Here is a 15,668-nt window from a genome sequence, read left to right as displayed (position 1 = left end):
CCTCCTCTTCCTCCACTCCCAGACCCCCTCCAGCTACCCATCCCAGTGTTCGTCAGAAACTGTCCCTCTGTAAAATTGACCTTTTTGCCCCCCCTCCAATTCATCAGTCCCGTCGTAGCGCCTCAGCCAAAAAGCCTCCAATACCAGTGGTGCGTGTTCAAGGCTTGTGGAGTGCACCGGCCACTAGGGCAGGCAGTACGACCCAGAGCCAAGGCACTGGCAGCCCACCCCCTGCAAAGGCTCTCAAATTGGAGAGTGGACGACGGGATTGTGTTAAGACTCCTGGTGGGACAACAACTGAAATGGGTTCGAAGGGGATTGGTGAGTCAGCTGTGACTCCACCAAAGGTGGGGAAGGTCCAGAGGAAGTCTGCCCAGCCTCTTGTGAGTGTAACGGCGGAGAAGTGCGCCATCATTTCCGGCGGACCAGACACAACCGCCAGCACCGTCGTCACTGGTCCAGAGACCACCGCCAGAGTCACAGCCCAGGAGGGCCCAAGTATCGTCACTGGTCCAGAGACCACTGCCGGAGTCACAGCCCAGGAGGGCCCAAGTATCGTCACTGGTCCAGAGACCACCGCCGGAGTCACAGCCCAGGAGAGCCCAAGTATCGTCACTGGTTCAGAGACCACCGCCGGAGTCACAGCCCAGGAGGGCCCAAGTATCGTCACTGGTCCAGAGACCACCGCCGGAGTCAAAGCCCAGGAGGGCCCGCCTGCCACAGCCCCGCTGGGCAATGAAGGAACGTCATGCCACACACCAATGCCCAGTGTAGAGAACGTCATGCCACACACCAATGTTCGTATCAGAACCGCCATGCCAAAGCACCGCTGAACAGGGCAAAGACCGCCATGGTGAAGACCGCTGAACAGGGCAAAGACCACCATGGTGAAGACCGCTGAACAGGGCAAAGACCGCCATGGTGAAGACCGCTGAACAGTCCTGAACCGCCATGGCAAAGCACCGCTGAACAGGGCAAGCACCGTGTAGGAATGAAAAGGCCACCACATCAGGCATCCTTATCCCATGTGCAGCTGGGACAGTGACAGGACATGAACTTTCACGGGGAGACTCATCCAGTCTGGGCACCAGTCCCACACAGTACCAGTAGAGAACTGCATCTACTTGAGAGACTGTGGCTTTGCACTCCCCAGGATGGAACAGTGGGCAACCCACCCACTGTAGAGACTTGTGAGACTGTGGCTTTGCACTCCCCAGGATGGCACACTGGGCAACTCACCCACTGTAGAGACTTGTGAGACTGGCTTTGCACTCCCCAGGATGGCACAGTGGGCAACCTACCCACTGTAGAGACTTGAGAGACTGTGGCTTTGCACTCCCCAGGATGGCACAGTGGGCAACCCACCCACTGTAGAGACTTGTGAGACTGTGGCTTTGCACTCCCCAGGATGGCACAGTGGGCAAGCCACCCACTGTAGAGACTTGTGAGACTGTGGCTTTGCACTCCCCAGGATGGCACAGTGGGCAACCCACCCACTGTAGAGACTTGTGAGCCTGTGGCTTTGCACTCCCCAGGATACATCAATGGGCATGGAGCACCGTTGTGGATCTGGCTTCGCATTCATCTGGTTGAGGTGCCCCCCCTTCCCTTCCCCATGAGGTGCCTGTAGTATTTCGATCTGATGCCCTGGCAGTGTTCTCTCCGATAATGGTCAGGTATCGTTTGTGGGCCTCGCCCATGCATTTTTGGACTGTTGGTGCACGGACATTGTTGTGTACATATCTGCACTACTTCTCGTATTGTATCTATAATTATGAGTAACTTTGAAATATATATCTGTATATTTTTGTAAGACATGTATTTTGGCACATTACATTGTTTGACCAAAATTCGCATTGTCTATTGTGGGGATTGTGGGTTATTACTGTGATTTATTGTGGATGCATTGGTGTGTATGTTGTAATATGCAAGGGTAGGGGTGGGGGTGTTTGGTGGGTGTCCCCCTAACTTTTGCCCCCCCCGTGTCATAGGTGCAGTACTCACCGGTGTCTTTGGTGCCTACGTAGCTGTTGGTCGTAGAGGAGCAGAAAGACAAGGGCAGGGAGTATTTGTAATTCCAGCTCCATGGTGTCCTCCTTCCTCGTGGGATGTGTTCAGGTGAGCGTTTTCCCATAGCAAAAGCTGTTTCCGCCGTGTTTTTATCCACGGTGAATCCGCCTCGGAAAAGGTGGCGGATTGGTAGGTTGTAATACTGTGGGCGGTACATTGTCTCCAGCCTGTCTGTTGGCGGTGACCGCCGCGCTGCTTGTCTGTACCGCCGTGGCGGGCGGTGTGTTAAAGTGGCTGTCTTTGTTGGCGGTTTCCGCCAGGGTCATAATTCCCTTTTTTTGTCCGCCGGCCTGTTTGCGGTATTACCGCAGCTTTAACACCGTCCGCCAGGGTTGTAATGACCCCCTTAATGTAATAATTTTCTTCCAATTGGGTATCTTTAATTTCAGGTCTTGGTTTGGTGCATAGTTTTTTTACCTCAAGACAATCATGTTCTACTTTCTCGTTATTATCAATGTCTGCATTATCAATAGGAAGTAAAGTTGCCGGGTTCAATACAGTACATCTCTTGAGGGACGCATTCGGAGACCCCAGTATAATGGTCTCATATTTTGGCAGCCTAGCATTTGTCATGTGCTGCGTCTTGGTTCGGGTTAACAGAATTTCGACTGAATGTGGAACCATTACTGTTAAGTGATGTCCCATCACTATGCCTTCACACTGGGTGAGGCTTTGACCAACTGCTGCAACTGCGCCCAAACAACCTGGTAAGGCTGCTGCAACTGGGTCCAAAGTAGCTGAAAAATATGCTACTGGGCGGTTTGCACCTCCATGGACCTGTGTTAAGACAGACAAAGAGCAAGCATCACGTTAATGACAAAACAGTAGAAAAGGCTTCGTGTAATCAGGCATACCTAAAGCTGGTGCCCTGCACATGCTTTCCCTCAACTCCATGAATGCCTTCATCTCTTTCTCGGACATGGTTATGTTACCCGGGTCATCCTGCACTTCCGTACCTGTCAACTTCACCAATGGTTTAGAGATAATCGAAAAGTTGGGAATCCACTGGCAACAGTAGCCCACCATTCCCAAAAACATTCTGACATCTCTCTTTGTTGTTGGGGGATTCATCTGCAGTATGGCTGTCACTCTTTCTTTGGATATTCTTCTTGACCCATTCTCAATCAGGTGACCTAAGTACTTTACTTCTCTCTGACAGTATTGCAGCTTCTTTGGGGACACCTTATGTCCGTTCTTTCCCAAATGATTCAATAAGGCTATGGTGTCATACCTGCAGTCGTCTTTTGTTCTGGACGCAATTAACAAATCATTAATGTACTGTACCAGAGTCGAACTGAAAGGGAGTTCTAATGACTCCAAATCCTTTTTCAGTATCTGATTGAAGATGGAAGGTGACTCAGAAAACCCTTGAGGAAATCTGCACCAACTATACACCTTATCCAGGAATTTGAAACTGAAGAGAAATTGGCTGTCCTCATGAAGAGGCACCGAAAAGAATGCTTGAGACAGGTCCACAACTGTGAACCACTCTGCATCACATGGAACCTGAAACATGATCACTGACGGCTTTTTCAGACCCATTATTGGTGAATTGCACGGGCTGCTCAGCACTTCTTTCAGAACTCCTTGCTTCACAAAGTCCACAATTATCTGTGCTACCTGAATGAGGACATCTTGTGCCATATGGTACTGCGGTACCTGAGGAACCACTGCATTCGGCTTTACCTGTACTTTGACCGGTTCTACTCCTTTTATCAATCCCACTTCTTTTCCTGTCAGGTCCCACACCTTTTCTGTCACTGTTCCCTGCAACTCAGGTGGCAAGTCAGTCACTGTAAGCATCGGGAATAAGGTTATCAAAGGGTATTCTTCATTTGCGGTCTCTGTCTCTAGATCTACAAACGGACCCTCGTCCCCTTCATCATCACTGTTTGTCTGCACCTCGTTCCCTTAATTGGAACAGGTAATCGAACATCTCGTCTTGCACAGTAAGTCTCTTCCCAATAGGGATACGGGACTAGAGTCACAGACTACAAACTTGTGTAACATAGTTGGCCCCCTTGACCCTCCTACTGCTTCAGGCAATAGGTTTATCTTGGTGGTAGTGGACCATGCCACAAGATATCCTGAAGCAATTCCTGTAAGGACCACTACAGCTCCTGCAGTGGCACAAGCCCTCCTGGGAATCTTTTCCAGGGTGGGTTTCCCAAAAGAGGTGGTATCAGACAGGGGTAGCAACTTTATGTCTGCATACTTGAAGGCCATGTGTAAGGAATGTGGTGTAACATACAAATTCACCACACCTTATCATCCACAAACAAATGGACTGGTAGAGAGGTTTAATAAAACTCTCAAAGGAATGATAATGGGACTCCCTGAAAAACTCCGGAGGAGATGGGCTGTCCTGTTACCTTGCCTCCTTTTTGCTTACAGGGAGGTACCCCAAAAAGGAGTGGGCTTCAGCCCCTTTGAACTCCTATTTGGACACCCTGTAAGAGGTCCTCTAACACTTGTAAAGGAGGGTTGGGAACAACCTTTAAAAGCTCCTAAACAAGACATCGTGGACTATGTACTCGGCCTAAGATCCAGAATGGCTGAGTACATGAAAAAGGCCAGTAAAAACATTCAGGCCAACAAAGAGCTCCAAAAGCAATGGCATGACCAGAAGGCTGTTCTGAATCAGTACCAACCAGGACAGAAGGTGTGGGTATTGGAGCCTGTGGCCCCGAAAGCACTCCAAGACAAATGGAGTGGACCCCACATCATTGTTGAAAAGAAGGGAGAAGTCACCTACTTGGTTGACTTGGGCACTGCCAGGAGTCCCCTTAGGGTACTCCATGTCAATCGCCTAAAACCCTACTATGACAGGGCTGATCTCACCCTGCTCATGGCAACAGATAAAGGACAGGAAGAAGAGAGTGACCCTCTCCCTGATCTCTTCTCTTCCATAGAACAAGATGCTCTAGTGGAAGGTGTAGTTCAGGCAGACTGTCTTACTGCTGAGTAGAAAGACCACTGCATACATTTCCTGGGTCAGTTTTCTGAACTCTTTTCTACTGTGCCAGGCACCACTTCTTGGTGTGAGCACACTATATATACTGGAGACAGCATGCCTGTCAAAAGTAAGATCTATAGGCAGCCTGACCATGTCAGGGACTGCATAAAACAAGAATTTCAGAAAATGCTTGAACTGGGAGTGGTTGAACATTCTGAAAGCCCATGGGCCTCTCCTGTGGTGCTTGTACCAAAGCCTCACTCAAAAGATGATAAAATAGAGATGAGGTTTTGTGTAGATTACAGAGGTCTCAACCAGGTAACAAAAACTGATGCTCACCCTATACCCAGGGCAGATGACCTCATAGATACACTGGCATCTGCCAAGTATCTAAGCACCTTTGATTTGACTGCAGGGTTTTGGCAGATCAAGTTATCAGAGGATGCTAAAGCAAAAACTGCATTTTTGACTATTGGAGGGCACTACCAATTCACAGTAATGCCCTTTGGTTTGAAAAATGCACCTGCCACTTTTCAGAGGTTGGTGAATACAGTCCTGCAAGGGTTGGAGGCTTTTAGTGCAGTATATCTAGATGATATAGCTGTCTTTAGCTCCACTTGGGATGATCACCTGGTCCACCTGTGGAAAGTTTTGGAGGCCCTGCAAAAGGCAGGCCTCACTATCAAGGCTTCAAAGTGCCAGATAGGGCAGGGGAAAGTGGTTTATCTGGGACACTTGGTAGGTGGAGAACAGATTGCACCACTTCAGGGGAAAATCCAAACTATCATACATTGGGTTCCCCCTACAACTCAGACCCTCACTGGGTATTACAGGAGGTTCATTAAGAACTATGGCTCCATTGCAGCCCCATTTAATGACCTCACCTCCAAGAAAATGCCCAAAAAGGTATTATGGACAGCTAGCTGTCAGAAAGCTTTTGAGGAGCTGAAACAGGCCATGTGCACTGCACCTGTCCTAAAACGCCCATGTTACTCCAAGAAATTCATTGTTCAAACTGATGCATCTGAATTAGGGGTAGGGGCAGTCTTATCACAACTCAATTCTGAGGGCCAGGATCAACCTGTTGCTTTTATCAGCAGGAGGTTGACCCCTAGAGAAAAGCGTTGGTCTGCCATAGAGAGGGAGGCCTTTGCTGTGGTTTGGGCACTGAAGAAGTTGAGACCATACCTGTTTGGCACTCACTTCATTGTTCAGACAGACCACAAATCTCTACTTTGGCTAAAACAAATGAAAGGTGAAAACCCTAAATTGTTGAGGTGGTCCATATCTCTACAGGGAATGGACTATACAGTGGAACATAGACCTGGGAGTACCCACTCCAATGCAGATGGACTCTCCAGATATTTCCACTTAGACAATGAAGACTCATTAGGTCATGACTAGTCTTATTGTCCTTCGTTTGGGGGGGGTTGTGTAGGAAAGTGCCATCTTGCCTGGCATGTTTCCCCAATATTTCTCTGTATATATGTTGTTTTAGTGCATGTGTCACTGGGACCCTGCCAGCCAGGGCCCCATTGCCATACGTGTGCCCTGTATGTGTTCCCTGTGTGATGACTAACTGTCTCACTGAGGCTCTGCTAACCAGAACCTCAGTGGTTATGCTCTCTCTGCTTTCTAAATTGTCACTAACAGGCTAGTGACCAATTTCACCAATTCACATTGGCATACTGGAACACCCTTATAATTCCCTAGTATATGGTACTGAGGTACCCAGGGTATTGGGGTTCCAGGAGATCCCTATGGGCTGCAGCATTTCTTTTGCCACCCATAGGGAGCTCTGACAATTCTTACACAGGCCTGCCACTGCAGCCTGAGTGAAATAACGTCCACGTTATTTCACAGCCATTTACCACTGCACTTAAGTAACTTATAAGTCACCTATATGTCTAACCTTCACCTGGTGAAGGTTGGGTGCTAAGTTACTTAGGGCCAGATGTACCAAAGGGTTTTACCCATTCTGTGTCTATGGGAAGATGTGTTCGTACATATGGCCCTTAGTGTGTGGGCACCCTGGCACTAGCCAAGGTGCCCCCACATCATTCAGGGCAAATTCCCCGAACTTTGTGAGTGCGGGGACACCATTATACGCGTGCACTATACATAGGTCACTACCTATGTATAGCGTCACAATGGTAACTCTGAACATGGCCATGTAACATGTCTAAGATCATGGAATTGTCACCCCAATGCCATTCTGGCATTGGGGAGACAATTCCATGATCCCCTGAGTCTCTAGCACAGACCCGGGTACTGCCAAACTACCTTTCCCGGGGTTTCACTGCAGCTGTTGCCAACCCCTCAGACAGGTTTCTGCCCTCCTGGGGTCCAGCCAGGCCTGGCCCAGGAAGGCAGAACAAATGACTTCCTCAGAGAGAGGGTGTTACACCCTCTCCCTTTGGAAAAAGGTGTCAGGGCTGGGGAGGAGTAGCCTCCCCCAGCCTCTGGAAATGCTTTGATGGGCACAGATGGTGCCCATCTCTGCATAAGCCAGTCTACACCGGTTCAGGGATCCCCCAGCCCTGCTCTGGAGCGAAACTGGACAAAGGAAAGGGGAGTGACCAATCCCCTGACCTGCACCTCCCAGGGGAGGTGCCCAGAGCTCCTCCAGTGTGCTCCCGACCTCTGCCATCTTGGAAACAGAGGTGCTGCTGGCAAACTGGACTGCTCTGAGTGGCCAGTGCCAGCAGGTGACGTCAGAGACTCTTTCTGATAGGCTCTTACATGTGTTGCTAGCCTATCCTCCTTCCTAGGTAGCCAAACCTCCTTTTCTGGCTATTTAGGGTCTCTGCTTTGGGGAATTCTTTAGATACCGAATGCAAGAGCTCATCAGAGTTCCTCTGCATCTCTCTCTTCACCTTCTGCCAAAGGATCGACCGCTGACTGCTCAGGACGCCTGCAAAACCGCAACAAAGTAGCAAAGACGACTACTGCAACCTTATATCGCTGATCCTGCCGCTTTCTCGCCTGTTTCCTGGTGGTGCATGCTCTGGGGGTAGCCTGCCTCCTTTCTGCACCAGGAGCTCTGAAGAAATCTCCTGTGGGACGACGGAATCTTCCCCCTGCAACCGCAGGCAACAAAAAGACTGCATCACCGATCCTCTGGGTCCCCTCTCAGCACGACGAGTATGGTCCCTGGAACTCAGCAACTCTGTCCAAGTGACTCCCACAGCCCAGTGACTCTTCAGTCCAAGTTTGGTGGATGTAAGTCCTTGCCTCCCCATGCTAGACTGCATTGCTGGGTACCACATGATTTGCAGATGCTCCGGCTCCTGTGCACTCTTCCAGGATTTCCTTTGTGTGCAGCCAAGCCTGGGTCCCCGACACTCTAACCTGCAGTGCACAACCTTCTGAGTTGTCCTCCTGTGTCGTGGGACTCCCTTTTGTGTCTTCGGGTGGACTCCGGTTCACTCCTCTTCCAAGTGCCTGTTCCAGTACTTCTGCTGGTGCTGCTTGCTTCTGTGAGGGCTCCCTGACTTGCTGGGCGCCCCCTCTGTCTCCTCATCCAAGCGGTGACCTCCTGGTCTCTCCTGGGCCAAAGCAGCACCCAAAAACCCTAACCGCGACCCTTGCAGCTAGCAAGGCTTGTTTGCGGTCTTTCTGTGCGGGAACACCTCTGTAAGCTTCTTCACGAGGTGTGACATCCATCCTCCAAAGGGGAAGTTTCTAGCCCTCTTTGTTCTTGCAGAATCTACAGCTTCTACCATCCGGTGGCAGCTACTTTGCACCCTCAGCTGGCATTTCCTGGGCATCTGCCCACTCTCAACATTGTCGCGACTCTTGGACTTGCTCCTCTTGTTCCACAGGTACTCAGGTCCGGAAATCCACTTTGGTTGCATTGCTGGTGTTGGTCTTCCTTGCAGAATTCCCCTATCACAACTTCTGTGCTCTCTGGGGAACATAGGTGCACTTTACACCTACTTTTCAGGGTCTTGGGGTGGGCTATTTTTCTAACCCTCACTGTTTTCTTACAGTCCCAGCGACCCTCTACAAGCTCACATAGGTTTGGGGTCCATTCGTGGTTTGCATTCCACTTTTGGAGTATATGGTTTGTGTTGCCCCTATACCTATGTGCTCCTATTGCAATCTACTGTAACTTTACATTGCTTGCATTACTTCCTTTTGCTATTACTGCATATTTTTGGTATTGTGTACATATATCTTGTGTATATTTGGCATCCTTATACTGAGGGTACTCACTGAGATACTTTTGGCATATTGTCATAAAAATAAAGTACCTTTATTTTTAGTATATCTGTGTATTGTGCTTTCTTATGATATTGTGCATATGACACCAGTGGTATAGTAGGAGCTTTGCATGTCTCCTAGTTCAGCCTAAGCTGCTTTGCTATAGCTACCTTCTATCAGCCTAAGCTACTAGAAACACCTCTTCTACACTAATAAGGGATAACTGGACCTGGTACAGAGTGTAAGTACCCCTTGGTACCCACTACAAGCCAGGCCAGCCTCCTACAGTAATTGCATTTGCTGTCTAGGTTCCATGGGAATCTGCTGTTGTACCTGCTGCATTTGTGCTGGTTGAACATGCAGCATTTGCATTTGTTGCATGGGCTGTAACCCCTGCATCTGAACCATGTTATTCTGGAAATTCAGATTTTGGCCCCTCATCTTTGGACCCCCTCACATTTTGGAATGTACCGACATCATTGCTTTGTTGAACAGCACCATCCTGCACCACCATTGGGCATTCCCGCTTCTAATGCCCCACGACATGGTGACACCTTTTTCATTCCCTGCACATCATTTTGAACTACAACAGTATTCAAGTCTGGACCCCGATTCACAAAACCTCCTCGACCTCTCGGTTGTGCCAGAAACATGCCATTTCCTTGCGATTGCTGCTGTATCACCTGCTGTACTCCATTTCCCTGCAACCCTGCTTGTGCTGCCTTAATTTGCATCACCATCACCTTCTCTTTCAAATTTCTATGCTTCAATTCAGTCTCGTTACTACAGTATTTTGCATACTGCAAGACCTCATCAATTGGCTTTGCTTGCCAACAGATCAAATGGTTCTTAATCATCTGACTAATCTCTGACCTCAACCCTTCAACAAACCTGAAGACAAGATGATTCATGTCTGTCGGCTCAATGACCTCAGTGCCACTGTAATGTTTGAATGCTTTCAAACAATCTCTCATAGTAAGCATGAATCGACTCTTTGGCTTCCTGTAAAGTTCGATCAATTTTCTTCCAATCAGTCACTTTCGGCGACACTTTTTGTTTCAAAAACTCAATTACTTTGTGATAATACTTCATCACTTCCTCAGATGGTGCTCCAGGTACCTTATCCCTTGCCGGCTCCTGTGTCGGCCAGTCCACATTTCTCTTACATTCAAGCCATAAGTCAGGTGGAACTATAATTTCAAACAGGGTATTCAAGTCCTCCCAGAGACATTTTGCAAGCTTCACAAACCTATCTGTCTGCTGGTACTATTCTATCGGCTTCTCCCTCAACCTGGGAGAATCATTTGTGAATGACAGGATGTCCCCCCTAGACCAGGGTACATGGACCAAAACCCCTCCGGCTGTTTCTCTCAGTGGTAAAAAATTTATTGTCCCCGTGTCTGGTGTGGCTTTAGCCTGCTTTGGTTCCGGACCATCACCTTTCTCTTTATCTCTTTTGTTAGCTCATCTGCCTTCCCACTTTTCCAGACCTCCCCAGATTTGCACACTTTGCAGTATCTCTTTAAGATGTGCTTTCATTCCGGTAGATCTCATGTGATCAAAATCTTTAGAATCAAAGTCTAATCTGTAGCTTCTTTTCAAATGTTTAGTATTCTCAATGTCTATATTGTATTTATCCACCAGGTTTGCCAACCTCCGATGTACCTTGCTCACTTCCCTAGTGATTTTGGGGCACAGATACCTCAGTTCTGCTGCTTCTGTGTTTGACTCTAATCTGTTCTCCCACATTGTCCCTTCCAGAAGCTCCATGGCTTCTACACCCAATCTTACAAAATTTAAGTATTTGTCTCTTTCTGACCTCTCTGTGGTTACTGCAGTAGTCTGCGAAGCATTGATCTTTTCTAACCACTCATTCAACTGTTGCACAGAGAAACCTTGCAACAAAATGTTTCCTGACTGCATCAATGGTGCCTGTGTCGTATTTGTGCTCAATACCTGTGGGGATAGCACACCTAACCCTGCTTGCCTCATTGTCTCCAAAGGAGCCCCAATCGGACTAAGGTCTGACAAAGACCAAAGTCCTTCTGCTGCCTGTTCTCTTGGTGTCATGAAATGGGGAGTTCCTGTGAACCCTCCTCTTATTGCCTCTTGTGTCATTACTCCCTGATCACACACGCCAGGCTTACCCTGCGCATACAGTGGTACTGGTGAACCGACAGTAATTGGCAATGATATAGCAGCTGGTGACTGTCCAGGTCCCAAACCCTGTGGAGCATTAACTCCCATAGCTTGATTCATCATAGGTGCCGTAGCTACTGACTGCAGTCCGGTGACTGCATTGTAACTCAGAATCAGCCGTTGCTGCGGCTGGGGCAGCAATTGCGGAGCTGGCTCAATCTGCACTAACTTTGATCTCGTGTATATCGGATCAGGCGGCACCATCAGACTCGTATTTGTCTCTAGTACTAGGACGTCTAGATAAATCCTTTGAATCTGTGGTGGCTGCAACTGTATCTCCGTGTCTGGCGCAGTGGGTACACTGACACCATTCTGTATCAAAACTGTATCACTTGTCTGCATTGTACTTGAGATGCCCTTTCTCTGTGCCTGGTTTTCGGCACTCATACTAGTGCCATGTGCGTTATCATTTATAGCATATGGTGGCGGGAGATCATGTAACAACTGGTTAAGAAACTCTTCATTGTCTGAATCATCTTTATCTACCCAAGACCTCTGAGTCTCCTTTGACTTACTAGAGCCCTTGTATGTCTTACAGGTGGCTTTCTTCCCCTGTGTCTCGTCTTCTTGAGTTATTGCTGGGAACAATTTAAGTCTGTCAACTATTCCCCTTCTCCACATCCTGCTCTCGTTGTCCCACCTAGCCTCGGCTAAAGTCTTTTCTGCTCTTTTCATCCTCCTTTAGAATTTCTGCTGTCTTTGTCATATGGCCATTAAATCCCAGACTGCTAACGCCTCATACTGGGCTGGTCTCAGAGGCGGCTTTTGTACACTTCACATCCACCTCAAAGTCTCTAACATTCTTGTATTAAACGTTCCATGCTCTGGAAACGCTAAACATCCCTCCTTCTCAGTTAATTTGCACCACTGCTTCATCCAAAGACACAGCGCAACTCCCTTTTCCTCCATTACGATGTAAGCTGGAGTACCCTCAGGCGGTGTAGGCTCCCCTTCACTCGCCATGATATATGCATCTCCTTTCAGAGCACTCTTTGAAAAACTTCATTTTTGCGTCTTTTATTTTTTTTAGAATCTAATCAGGAAGTGACTTTAATTCCCAGAACACTCTTCACCCACCTTTCTCAACCTATTGCCTCTCACGGATGGCTGCCAATCCGTTCGCGACCCCTCTCAGCAACTGACCTATCCCAGCGCGGCACCACTGATGTCACACTCACACACACTGCGGCTGACAAAGTCTTGCGGCTTGTCCTCCTCACACAAAACTAATGCAATATATTGCGAGCACCTTTAACCACAAAACCCAAATTTGCCGGTTTATTACAGGAAGGGTAACACAATCGCTTCAGAACTTTACAGAGATTTCACTTGAAGCCCTGGCCGCTACTCTCTCCTTCTCAGCTCCCGCACTCGCAAGCAGAATTCGACCCGCAAATCCTACTCTCGACTTGTCAATGGTTTGTTCTAGTGCACTTTAGAACTTGCTAAATCTCCATTGAAGGTTTCACTCACACAAATTGACTCAAACTTGACTTGTCAATCACGCCCAATTGACCTATTAAACCGCACAAATTACAACATAAACCCAAGTGTCTCTTACACTTGTCAATATACTCCGGAGTCTTAGACCACAACGGGTCCGTACATCACCAACAACCACGTGGATAATTTTGAGCACAAAGTGCCACACTCATATGAAGTTCGCCGTCTTCCCTACTCTCATACTGCGGAGTACGCCCACTCCTACTAAAACAACATTACCTGGCCTGGACCCACACAAATTTCACAAAACACCTACAATATGCATAAGCTGAGCAAGCGCAAATTCTACACCACTCATGCTAAAATGCCGAGAACATTCCAAACTCACTTAGGCAGGCTCAGAGATTCTGGGAAAATCATGGGGAATTTAGAAACACATCATACCTCCAATTTGCATTATCTCGAAAAACAATTTAAAACAATAGTTCTCCGTCCTAGGGCCCCAAAGGGCCTAAACCGTCGCTCTGCTACCAGAACTGTTAACGCGTCCCTTTATGACTATTTTACTCACTTTGGGACTCGTTTTAGGCCAATGAATCCTTTGACCCTGATTGAAGACACCTTAGGACGAGATAACTAATCAGCATGTCAATCAATATGTCAATAACGTCATCAATATTCACCAGAATAAGACAATTCACTTTAGTCAAAGACATTAATAAAACTCAGAAAACCATCATGACCTTACAGTCATGAATAACCACACCAGTTTAGTATGGAATTTTGTGATATTTATTCCCTATTGATTACAATTCTACTAGCAAGTTTATTAATCTCAAAACCAAGAAACACATTAGCATAGTCACAATATGGCAATTCTGATAAGATTTCATCAAGGCAAGAATCACAAACATTAGAACATAACACGGCGTCAACATAGGTTATCCTTAGCAGAGTACATCAACGCATTATTCAACAAAGCATAGATTCAGTCATTTGTCTATTTGCGTCAGTTTAGTGAACCCCTCACCTAACCTTGAATTTGCATTTGCATGTTGGGCTTCATGCAAAACAATTTAGTAACACCAATTTGGAAAAACATCTAGCTATGGTCTCTGTTAAAAAGAGAAGCAGTTGGTACCTAGAAAGGAAAAGCAAACAGACAATCACAATTTCATTGTCATATAGTTACCCTCCGTATTAGGTCAGCACTCAGGTTCAGTCTTCGTCCTCAGGACATCAATTGATTCGCCATTAGCCAGGAACTCAGCTCAGGCAGGAAGGGTAAAAGGGGCTCTTCCCTCATAAGGAGGTAAAGTGTCAATGGCCAATATAAGGCACAAAAGGTTTTAAGAACCAAACAGCAAAGTCTCTATGCAGAGTGACAAAGTGTCTGGATCATAGCAAATCGCATCAGCATCTCACTAACTAACTCATTTCTGTGTTGCAAGGGGTTTTATCCCTTTTCTGTTGTACATTCCCCTAAAATCTGGTTGGACAAAATGTTGCACCCCACTATACTTCACCAAGTAACTTCAAATTAGCGTATCGAATTTGTCACCCCATAATAGTTCACACGTATTTTATTGGTCCTTATGATTGACGTCATTAGCGGGTGGAATGTCCGGTATGATTTAATCCTCTCGTGGTCCTTTGCACATCTTCAGTCAGTGGCTCCATTGTTTGTATGGGGACCTTGTACCTACGGGTGATCTACAGTGTTGCATTCAGCGAAAATGTTTCTTGAAGCAAGTCGAATTTCATGAGAACGGATCTACTACAGTTACATTCAGCTTCTAACTTTTGGAAAAAACAAGAGTTCATGTCCTTCAGCAAGTCAGCACACTGTACGTTAGAAAAACACATTTAATATGAGAGTCAGGCAGCTAGGCCTCGACTCATGCTAACTAAGGCCTAATGATTTATTAGCAAAACTCTAATACACATCCTTTTTAATATTAGTGCAAACTTATATTCTATCATAATATTTCAACATTATTAATCAGTTTCATTAGTCATTTTATATGGTGACGGCCACTCCCCGTGGGCGCATTTCAAGCATGCAAACATTAATACATTTTCTATGCAACATCATTACACATCAATTCATAAACATTTCATGTTAATATTGATTATTTAAGGTCTCTCAGAAGTCATTGGTATAAGTTTGGTGCTACGGCCATGTTAATTATCAGGAGTTTAAGAGGGCGGTTCCCTGATGATATTTGGATAGTCCTTTGTCCATGTTTATTAGTTTTACTTAGAGATACAAAACAGGGTCTAATCGTGATGGGAAAACAGCAGTGTATTCGCGTGGCATTTCTGTGCCACACAAAAAACAAAAAATCCCTGCTGATTGTCTATCCCAAGAGGGCACTTTTTTTCGTGTAACTGAATTCATTTGGGGGGTCGCATATTTAATTTTGGATTATTGCGGACAATTAACATTACTTGGAGTAGATAAAAAGAGGTGGTTAATGATATATTATGGGCCGAACTAGAAGGCCAGTTTACGGAGTGTGAATGGGTTTCAGATTTTGTTCGGATTTGAACCAAGTTGCAATGCTGTATTCGGCACGAAGGGATATGAGCATTATTTCTTTTCTCAACAGTTAATTACGATGTTCGGAGGAATGAAAGTAATTATAAACAGAGGAGCCTAGACTCAATAATTTCTTGTGAGATCCTAATATTTAACAGGTATAGCTCTTGGAATAGATAGATAATATTAGTTTAGAATGTTGTACTCAAGTCTTAAGTTTTTAATATCACCTATGGAGTTCCATGTATTATT

The sequence above is a fragment of the Pleurodeles waltl genome, chromosome 5 (assembly GCF_031143425.1).
Source record: "Pleurodeles waltl isolate 20211129_DDA chromosome 5, aPleWal1.hap1.20221129, whole genome shotgun sequence".
In the NCBI taxonomy this organism is placed as follows: Eukaryota; Metazoa; Chordata; class Amphibia; order Caudata; family Salamandridae; genus Pleurodeles; species Pleurodeles waltl.
Note: the sequence above shows the minus strand (reverse complement) of the source record.